This window comes from Ostrea edulis, chromosome 7 (genome assembly GCF_947568905.1).
Source record: "Ostrea edulis chromosome 7, xbOstEdul1.1, whole genome shotgun sequence".
NCBI lineage: Eukaryota > Metazoa > Mollusca > Bivalvia > Ostreida > Ostreidae > Ostrea > Ostrea edulis.
The window spans coordinates 12,426,056-12,437,337 of record NC_079170.1 but is presented as its reverse complement, the minus strand read 5'-3'; the positions used below and the strand labels follow the sequence as shown (position 1 = coordinate 12,437,337).

At 34.7% G+C, this 11,282-nt stretch overlaps 1 long non-coding RNA gene across 1 annotated transcript; it reads left to right on the top strand.

Moving 5' to 3' along the window:
* Positions 1-5,813: 5,813 nt before the first annotated feature.
* LOC125657417 (uncharacterized) lies at positions 5,814-7,752 on the top strand. Its single transcript, XR_008796629.1, has 2 exons — positions 5,814-6,142; positions 7,010-7,752. It is a non-coding gene; the product is annotated as an uncharacterized LOC125657417 (long non-coding RNA).
* The last annotated feature ends 3,530 nt before the right edge of the window (positions 7,753-11,282 follow it).

Sequence of the window (11,282 nt, the reverse complement as noted above, 5' to 3'; positions counted from 1 at the left end):
CAACAAAGAGCAACTTGTTTTATGCATTCGATGGGTTGATCAAAATTTTACCGCTCACGAAGATTTATTAGGGATGTGCTGTCTTTCTGACATAGGGGCTAATTCAATAACCCTAGCAATTAAAGATGCCCTTTTGAGGTTCGATCTGCCTATCAACAAAGTACGAGGCCAGTGTTATGACATGGCTGCTTCTATGGCTGGTTCAAAGACAGGTGTTGCAACACAAATTCATGCACTTGAACCCAGAGCCCTTTACATACACTGTTATGGTCATGCTCTTAACCTAGCTTGCAGTGATTTTATTAAGGGATGTAAGTTGCTTAGAGACACCCTGGACATTGCAAAGGATATAACAAAGTTGATTAAAGAATCTCCAAGAAGGGAGATGATTTTCAAAACATTAAAAAATGCCCAAAATCTAGAGAAAACGTCAGTGGGAATAAGGGTTTTGTGTCCCACAAGATGGACAACAAAAGTCGACACATTTTTGAGCATTTTGTCAAACTATGAAACTCTAAGAAATGTTTGGGATGAAAGCCTCCAATACGTGCATGAGGTAGAAATGAGAAACAGAATTAGGGGAGTGGCTGCTTATATGTGCAGGTTTGATTTCTTCTTTGGGTGTTTACTGAGTGAAAACCTTTTACGTTTTAGTGATAATTTAGCAAGGGCTCTGCGGGCTCCAAATCTCTCGGCGAGTGATGGTCAAAAAATGGCATCAACGACAATGAGTGCTTTGCAAAGTCTCCGAGATGAGACAATATTCACTCAGTTTTACGAGGAAGTTGTTGAAAAAGCAAAACAGATGAACATCGATGATCCTGTTCTTCTTAGAAAACGCAAAATTCCTCGTAAACTTGATGATGGGACAACAGCACATACTTTTTCATCGTGTGCAGATATGTATAGGAAAGATTTCTACGAGGCATTAGATCTGCTTTTAGCTGGCATAAAATCAAGATTTGACCAGCCAGGTTACAAAGCTTATGTTAATCGTGACAACCTCGTCATTAAGGCTTGCAGAGGTCAAATGTTTGAAGAATTCAATTTTGTCACGACCCTATATGATACAGATTTGAAGCCAAAGGATCTTCACTGCCAGTTTATAATGTTAAAGACTGTTTTGCCAAAAGACTTTACGCCAGATATTCCAAGTGTGGTTGAATTTTTCAGACATTCAAGTGAAAAAAGTCTGTTTTCCGAGATCCTCAAAATTCTCAAACTAATTTTGGTACTTCCTGCAACTAACGCTACCAGCGAGCGCTCATTCAGCGCCTTGAAAAGATTGAAAACATCACTGAGATCAACAATGAGCCAAATACGAATAAACAATTTGCTTTTATTGCATGTTCATAAAAATGAGACTGATGAACTGAATCCAGAAAAAAATAGTTGAAGAGTTCGTAAGTGAAAGTAAACACAGACTGGCGATTATTGGAAAGTTTACCGAGCACTAAAACTCAGAAATGATTGATAACAAAATGATAAAGATATAAACAAAAAAAAAGATTTTAAAAAATCCTTAACACCCCCTCCAGAAAAACCAACAAAACTTAAAATTAAAGTTGAGGGGTTTTCTGAGAAAATAATTAGATTATAATATATAATAATAATAATAATAAGACCTTTATTTAACCAGGATTACATATTTAGCGATAACGCTAGTTTTCAATATGGTCCTGCATATAACATACATACAGACATATATTAGTAAAATAAACACAGATTAAAAGAAGTAGAATACATATAAACTTAAGAAATAATTATGAATGTAAGATAAATAGAATACAAAATGAAGCTTAAAAAGTATGGTGATAATCTCTAAGATAATTTCTCTTAAAACACGCAACACTCGTTGAGTTTCTTATGTTTTGACTCAAGGCATTCCACACTGTGCTCCCTGAAATGCTGAAAGATCTTCTATAATATTCTGTTTTTGCCCTGGGTATATACAAAATATTTGAATAAGAATTTCTAGTTTGCCTCTGACTGACTTCGGATACATATTTAAAAACATTTAAATAATCTGGCATTAAACCATGTAAAACTTTATACACTAAAATGACTTTTCTATAGACAAAGTAATCTGATAGAGGCAACCAGTTAAGTTCTGTAAACATGACATTAGATGGTGTTTCAAAATTTCTGATGTTAAGAATTACCCTTGCAGCTCGTTTTTGCAATATAAAAAGCTTATTCACATTTTCAGCATTTCTTGGATTGCTCCATATAGTACAACAATATGTAAAATGTGGAAAAATCATAGTATTAAAAATCTTCAGCAGCGCATCGTTTGACATAAAATATCTTATTCTTCTTAAAATGCCAATTCTCTTGGAAATCTTGTTCATAAGTGATTCTATATGACTTTTCCAGGACAAAGTTTCATCAATAATAATACCAAGGCCCATAACAAGATTTATGTACATAACGTACACCTCAATGCTTGCACATATGTATGCAGTTATCTTTTTACTAATGGTTTTGTCGATATCACTTTTTGTCGTAAATTACTTTGGTGTGGTACCCCCCCCCCCCCCAAGTGAAATTGCTTCCTACGGGCCTGTATAGTATGTACGTACATGTTATTACAATGCATGAGGATGACGCCCAGTTATATACACTTGGTGAATAATAAGTTTGTTGATTGATTGTATCGTGCTTAACGTCTCTCTCGACATTCTTTTAACTCATATGGGTATGTAACTGTACTTACTAATCAGACACGTATCATCGTTTTTCCAAATGTGTGTGTCGGGGGGGGGGTGACATTTCAAAAGTCTTGACAAGAAAAAAAAACCTCACCCGCCCCTGGTGTTTAACCCGATCTTGAAAATCATCGGGGCGGGGGAGGGGGGGTTGAGTTGGGTTGGAGTCTTCAGTTATGACTGCCTTTAAATTACCCCCCCCCCCCCCAACTTCCTGAAATTGGGGGTGGGGGTTGGTGGTTGCCGTCTTTACCATTAAAATTGCCATACTTTGCTAAACAGTTCTTATTCTATGGATGAAAAAAAAAATTATGACTAAAATGCATATATGATTGTTTTATTAGCCGAGTTGCAACGAAGTTCAACTCGGCTATTGTTTTGGTGATGCGGGCGGGCGGGCGTCAACAATTGATTTCCGGATGATAACTTGAAAAGTTTACAATCTAATCTAATGTAACTTTGATATATTGTTGGGTACCAGGTAAGGAAGACCCCTATTGATTTTGGAGAAAAATGGTCAAAGGTCAAGGTCACAGTGACCGAAAATAGAATGAAAATTTCAAAAACATTTGGTTTCCGGATGATAACTCATAACGTGTGAATGCGAATCAAATGAAACTTTGATATATTGTTGGAAATTAGGTAAGCAAGACCCCTATTGATTTTGGAGAGAAAATGTTAAAGGTCAAGGTCACAGTGACAAAATATAGAATGAAAATTTCAGAAATATTTGGTTTGCGGATGATAACTCAGAAAGTTTAAATCCGAATCAAATGATACTTAACGATATTGTTATGAGCCAGGTAAGGAAGATCCCTATTGATTTTGGAGAAAATAGATCAAAGGTCAAGGTCACGGTGACCGAAAATAGATTCAAAATTTAAAAAAAATTGGTTTCCGGAGGATAACTCGAAAAAAAAATTATTTGAATCAAATGAAACTTGGATATATTGTTGGATACCAGCAAAGCAAGGCCCCTATTGATTTTGGAGGAAAAAAGGTCAAGGTCACAGTGACCAAAAATAGATTGAAAACTTCAGACAAATATGGTTTCTGGACAGTAACTCGAAAAGTTTAAAACTGAAATTAGTTCTTCACAATTATAAATATGCCACATCATTCCTGACTTTACAATGTATCCCATGCAACTCGGCTCATGCACCCCTGGATGCATACATTGATTTTCTTTATATATAATGCCAGTTTCTGTCGTTATTGATTAACTTCGATTGGTAATTACCAACTGATTCTAAGTTCCAGTCTGGACTACTTTCTGTTAGACGAATTACAATAATGAAACCAGTACTGTTCATAAAATAAAATCACAATTGCGAGAGAGCTAGAGTTCTTGATAAGTTATATGTATCATTACCTTTTTTTTAATGAAAGAGTGAATTTAAGAATATCTTAATGAAAGTTTTAATGAAGTAGAATAAAATAAAAATATACAAAACAGGGTTCTTGTAAAAGCATAATAGTGATTGATACACCTCCTGCAAGAAGGACAATCTACAAAATTACTAATTTGACAACGAAATCACTTCATCCAAACAATTAAAAATCGCCCATGAAATACAGATTCTGAAAGTTTAAATTATCAATATTTTATTAGTATTTTGTAAACGTATTATATTAAAGAACTAAATTTTATCCTCCGTGTGACTCCGTGAAAACACAGCATGAAACATTGCGTTACACGGAGGATTCTCGGATGTAAGGTTGACACAGAAATAGCAACTTCAAAGGTGGTGTGAGTAGAAGTCAAGGTAGCTGAACGTGTTTCGATACTGTTCCGTAGAATTCGTTACAAAAAACAAGCATTTACAACGGAATGCTTATATGTCTGCTAACTTCTGACGGAACTTATATCAACTTTATCAATCCGTGACTGTGAATGAAAATTACAAATATGGGGAAACATAAAAACAAAAAAAGGAATAGTGCTGATAGTGCAGATTAGAGTCGTTCTCAAGAAGAGTCACCGGTTCTAAAGGGTGTTAAGAAAATTTGTTCCCTTTGTAAATTTAAAACATTAAATGGAAAAAACGAAATATTTTTGTTTCAAATTTTTACTGGTAACACTTTAGAATTTTTTTTTTCATTATATCTGTAGTTATCCTTCCCTATGTGCACTCTCTCGTGTTACTATGGAGTTATGTAAATATAATGTCTTTTACGTCATGAAATAAATATGCCTAGTTCGTTGAAAATGCAGACGTCCTGTACAAGTGACGATACAATTAATGAACGAGCTCAAGCTTTGGCTTTATTAGATGCAGGATTAATGCCTCGTTCACACGAATGCGCATTAAATTTTACTTCGCATCAAATTTGATGCGAATAAAAATACTGTGCATTTAATTAATTCGAATTAAATAGCGTTCACACGGCGGTAATATCTAATGCGAAGTAAACTAATGCGCATTAAATTCGTATGCATCTCTATTAAAGGGACTGGTTCACGTTTTTTGAAAGAAATGTTTATCATTTTTTATGTTAAAAATTAAAAATATAACTCATTTAATGTTGACAACCAAAATTTGGACCGTCTAAATGCAAGGATAAGAGCAGTATCTTAGCTTTGATTCTGTAAACAAAGACTCGAGTCTTTTTATATAAACAAACAAACCAGTGAAACGTTAATTTTTGTAATTTAAAGCATATTCATTTTGTACAATCTCAAATTTTAACTTTTAAATTATACGTTTTACTTAAAGTATACTTGAAATGTGATATATCTAATAAACTTGGATCAATATCCCTTTATTTTGAAAACTTCGTAAACAATAACACACTTCAATCTTTGTTTTCAAAAGAAATAATAAACTCTCTGTAATGAGCTTCTGTCTTGAATAATAACCTTCATTTTTTTGTGAAACCTTCTAAACATATTAGACTATAGATTTTGATCATTTAAAGTGATAAAACAAAATTTATGGGGAAATCGTGAATCAGTCCCTTTAAAGGGTGCGCGAAATAAATTGAAGAATAGACTATGGTATTGAAATTATTTTTATAGATATTTTAATGAATATTGAGTAGATACAGAATTCTTTGTTCAAAACGCTATTACATGTAGTATACTACATGTTTACAATTCACGCTTCCACTGTCGTCAGGGGAGGTGCGGTTATCATCTTCGCACAGCCAATCAGAATCGCGGAAGAATTGTCCGCCATTACCTCCGTCAAAACTTGTGATGACGGAGGTTTTGAGGTACAAATGTTTTAGCCTGATTAACTTCGAGTTCTCATAAAATTGGTGGAATTTTGTGCGTCGGGGAAATGCAACAGTGATTCACGTTACCCAGAAAGGATACTAAAAGTGATGTTTATCCCATTTCCAAAGCCAAAATCACAAAAAGATTGATGTTTACGTTGGATAAAGGCGTGCGGTAGGCCCCACAGTAAGAGCAGAATGGACCGGCACACTAAGTAAGTTAGTCTTAGCAGACACTTATGTATTAGTTAATAGTAATAGTTAAATCAGGGACTGATAATAATACATGCCCATGCCATGTGTATAAATGTACTAAGAGCTACAGGTGCTTGGGTTTAAGACACACCCCCCCCCCCCCTTCTCCCGAATAACCTACACGACTTGATTTAAATTATTTCTTGTTGAAAATCTCACTACTGCATGTCAACAATGTCTTGCATACCCCAAAATAGCTCTTTTTTAAAAATTACCCCCACTGGATATAACAATTCGTCTAGCTAGGTTATTCAAGGGAAGGGGGGCGGTGTCATGAACCCAAGCACCTGTGCTAAGAGCTACACAATACCTTTTTTTTTTACTATAATATTATCTATTAAAAAGAATCCCATATCTAAAATATTTCAGTCATATCTAGAGTCAATTCATTTAATGTTTACACCAATGTATAGGCAGTTTCTGGTCTGGTGTCTTAAATTTTCCTTGCTCAGTCATGTATATCATAACATGACTGTAAGAGCGCCATATTCAAAGTTTTCTTTCCATGATTCCTACAATAGATCATACCAGGGAATAAAGTTCTAAAGTTTCAGTAATCAGACTGATTCAGTGGTCAAAGTTTTTAAATATCAATAGAATTTATGTCTATATATATTTTATAATACATGTAAATGGTTTTAAATTAGAATTTAGATTTCATAATAATTAGAGCAAACTGAAATAAGTAGTTAATAGATTGTTGGGTGTAATGTATGCATAGGAACTTTCATATAATAGGTCAGGTCACCTTTTAAAAATTCCATGGCCCCTCTCAGCATCTATGTTTTACTTCCAAATGCTAAAAAAAAATTGTTGTTTCTTTATAGATTCATTGGATATACTTGTAACAGCAGCACGAGTCAGAGAATTCACAAGACCAGTTAACAACAGCAGAAAATGTCTTTCATCTAAAGAGCATACTTAATCATCATCTGCAACTCCAGTCATCAATGGAAGCCCAAGATTAACCCCACCAACAGGCCACCCCTTTTGACATTAACAGTACTCTACAGCAAAAGAAAAATAAACCAGGGTTGTTTTCATATTATATCAATTTGAGACATGCCACATTTTGTACTTTGTTAAGAGGTTTTTTTTATATACATCTGAGTAAATTCCCCAGTGTGTAAAAAAGGAGGGACATAACAAATATGACAAAACAATCTCAGTTGTTATTAACACTGATGAGGCTGAGACATTATTTTGAAATCAAGGACTTGGCATCAAGATTTTGTATTTCAACTCAGTGTATCAGTGATATATTCTGTGCCTGAATTGACCTTATATTGTGTTAGGTTGTGTTTCAATATAGTCCTATAGGAATGATATTAACAACATGACAACTGAATAAAAGCTCAATTCCCAACAACCATCGCTATCATTGATTGTGCAGAAAGGAAATCACAGAAACCATCTTCTTTAAAACTGCAGTTACAAATTATACATTCTGACTACAAATCAGTTACAACCTGAAGGGGACTTGTGGATTGTGATCCTTTAGGGGACACAATGGAAACTAGCTGTATGCTAATTTGTGTTATCCTGGATAAATAAAGGCTATTATTATTATCATATTTGTTAGTGAATTATTTACTGGATCAATGTCAGATGTCGCTGTTACAGAGAATAGTGGATTTTACAAACTCCTTTGTTAACTGATGGTGCAGGGTTGGCAAAAAAGTGGTCAATATGAGTATTGACCGGGTCAGTGGTCAATACTGGTTAAAACCGGTCAATAGTGGTTAATACTGGTCGATTGAAAATTATTTGGTCATTATAGTATGTGTTATTCATTTTAAATGTTTAAGTGACCATTATGGTAAATCAGGGACCTATATACTAACTAGTTAGTATATAGGGTCCCTGGGTAAATACTGTAATTCATAACACGCACTATCAGTTTATAATATACTTATAAGTCATAATATTAAATAACTAATGTATACAATGACTGTTGAATTGGGGATGATGTAAAAATTTCTGTTCAAATTCCTTAGTTTAACAAGAACTACCTATAAGTATTGTTTCATTAATCTTCATTTTAACTGTTGAATAAACATTTGAGGGGGTTGGTTGGTGATGTTTTCATAACAATAACAGGCACACTGGTCATCTCTGGTTCCAGCCTATACTTATTAACACCTGTCAACTCTGCTTCCTGCATGTGCTCAGGTAATGTCCAGCTACCTTTTACTCTTAATCTGCCCAGGTACATGTATTGAGAGGTCTGTCTCAAATTGTCAAGCTATGCTATAGAACTGTGACCCTCTGGTAGGTACTGAAGATATTTCGGTCAGTTTCAGCAAACCAAATATATTAAACTTATGAAATTACATTTGATTATCTAATGAAAAATATTAACCCATGTAATAAAAGACTTAATTTATCTTTATCTTTGCAAGAAATGTACAAAAATAGGTAAATAAGTAAATCATAAATAATAGTAAAATAAAAGATGCAAAAGCAAGCAAGCAGATGAAACATTTTATTGAACCGGTCAACTCAGCATATATGATATAGTTATTCAGTTTCAACCGGACAACAAACATCGTCAATTCCGTAACAAAACAATTATTCAAAACTCGGAAAACATTTCGTAATTAACCCAGCTGTGCACGAACAGTAAGCATCGATGGCAGCGGATCCTGCTATTCGATGGTTAGACGGTGTGGTGTTTCGAATTCTTTACTTCAAATGCAACGAAAGCATCTAGAGCTAACAAATAAGTTATAATATAATTACTGTTTCGTCCGCGTTTTTATTCACTGAAATTATGTGAACATAACCTTCTCTGAAGTATGTCAGACCCTTTGACGGACTTTTCTGTGAAAATTCACGAGTAAACGAGGCGATTGAAAATGTATCCTGTATAAGATGCAAGGTGAAGATAACGAACAGTGATCAATCTCATAACTCCTACAAGCAATACAAAATAGATAGTTGGGCAAACATGGACCCCTGGACACACCAGAGGTGGGATCAGGTGCCTCGTCCGCCATGTTGTTTACACAAGTTGACGGAGTCTGAAAACATGTGACGTTCGTTGTCATCGGTGGGCATGGCGTGGAAGCGTGAATTTACATGCTGATCTACACATAAGGAGTTTTTGCCGTGTTTATTTATATGTTCCTAAGAAATTACTTGTTATTTCCTCTGACGACCAGCATTCAATCTAGACAATATATTGTTTCTTCATGGGCCCAATTTTAAAACTTCGGAACGTCTTTTTCACCATTCCGCTGACTATTGTTGTGACGCAATTTTTAAATACTAATACGTATTATAAGTCTACTATGACATCATATGGTATTAAAAAAAATAACAATGAGCGGCATATTTGTTTTAAAAAATGTAAAAAAGAAAATCATATCACTTTTTTAAAACATTTTTGTCGCATTTAAAAACAATTCCTTCCACATGTATTACTCAGTATGCCTATGCAGAGCACATATTTACGTATGACATTATCTAATGACATGCTGTTTATACATATTTTTAGTGAATATCATCATTTTGCTTCGTTTTTCGTACAAAACTGACATAAATATATATAGCTGACCATGGGTATGATGCATGTGACCCAAATTTGCCATTACGCATGCGTGTACATTTAATGCGAATTAGCTTCGCTTAGCATTCACACGGAGCTAATGCGAAGTAAATTTAATTCGCATTAAATCGCGACGTCAATTTTAATTCGAAGTAAACTAATACGCATTTAAAAAATCTCCGTGTGAACGCGGTTCAGATTTAATTCGCATTAACTTACGTTTAATACGAATTAAATTCTTCGTGTGAACGAGGCATTAGTGTGAAGGATGTGGCTAAGTGAGCAATGGGTAACAAAGTGGAGAGGAAGGCGAGAGCAAAATAAACAACTAACCGATCAACCGAGATCCGGTCGGCCATCGAAAATAGTGGGGGTAGTAAAGAAAAAAGTGGAGAACATAAAATATAAAAGAGGAAAATCAACAAGAAAATGCAGCAAGGAACTTAAGAACTCAAGCTTTAATGTAAGTCATGTAACTCTTTATAATTATTTGCGAAAAGTTAAAAAATGGAAGGCATTTGAAAGATCGAAAAATCAACTACTGACAAAAAAACAGGGGCAAAAGAGATTGAAATTTGCCATTTGACGGCTGAAGACTGGGAAAAATACATCTTTAGAGATGAATCTACAAAATATTTGTTTCATGTTCCGAACCGACAGGACGATGTTGCATGGAGGTCCCAGTCAGATGAGGTTCCAGACGTAAGCTGTGTTAAATGAGGCAAATAACGTCTTATAAGAGAATAATTATATGAATCTAGGGAAATGCAACGACAATGTGCCGATTGCCTCTTCGACACCAATACATGCATGCATGTCAACTACAACGAAATTACCAGCCGCTGGCGCTCAAGATTTTGATAAAAAAAACTTCATTACATTGTGAAGAAATTGGACACCTTAGACCGGATTGTTGAAGTCATGAATCGAATGGACTCGAGAGTTTCACAAATGGAGAGGCGGGTTAAAGTAGTTGAGCAAAAATCTGAAGATTTTAAAAAACAAATGTTGAATTTTTGTCCCAAAAAATGGACGAGTTTGATTATAAATTTCGCGATATGTTCACCCAGCTGCAAAATTATAGCCAGGGACAAAAACGGGCAGCAGATTCAGCACGTTGGGGTTTCAATAAGGTGATTAATGAAAACAGTGAAATCAATTATTTGAACGAGGCTGTTTTGGATCTAAAATGTAGGTCCATGATAAACAATCTGGTGGTTACCGGTCTAGGTGGTGAAACGAGCAATGAGGATACGGAGGAAAAATTACACGAGTTCATCTATTATGAACTGGAAATAGAAACACATAAAATTATAGAATTCGGGAATGTACACCGGTTTGGATATTTTAAGATAGTTGGTAAAATGGTTAGTAAAAACCGGGCCGGGTCACCTTGGTAATCCGATTTTTTTAGTTTTCTTCGTTACTTTATTTTCGTTTGATGTGAAACTTCTTAATCTTAATCTGGATGATACATTGGGTCTTCGCTTCAAAAATTACGACATAATTTTGCTTCACTGTGAAAATATTAACGATTGTTTATTTCAGGT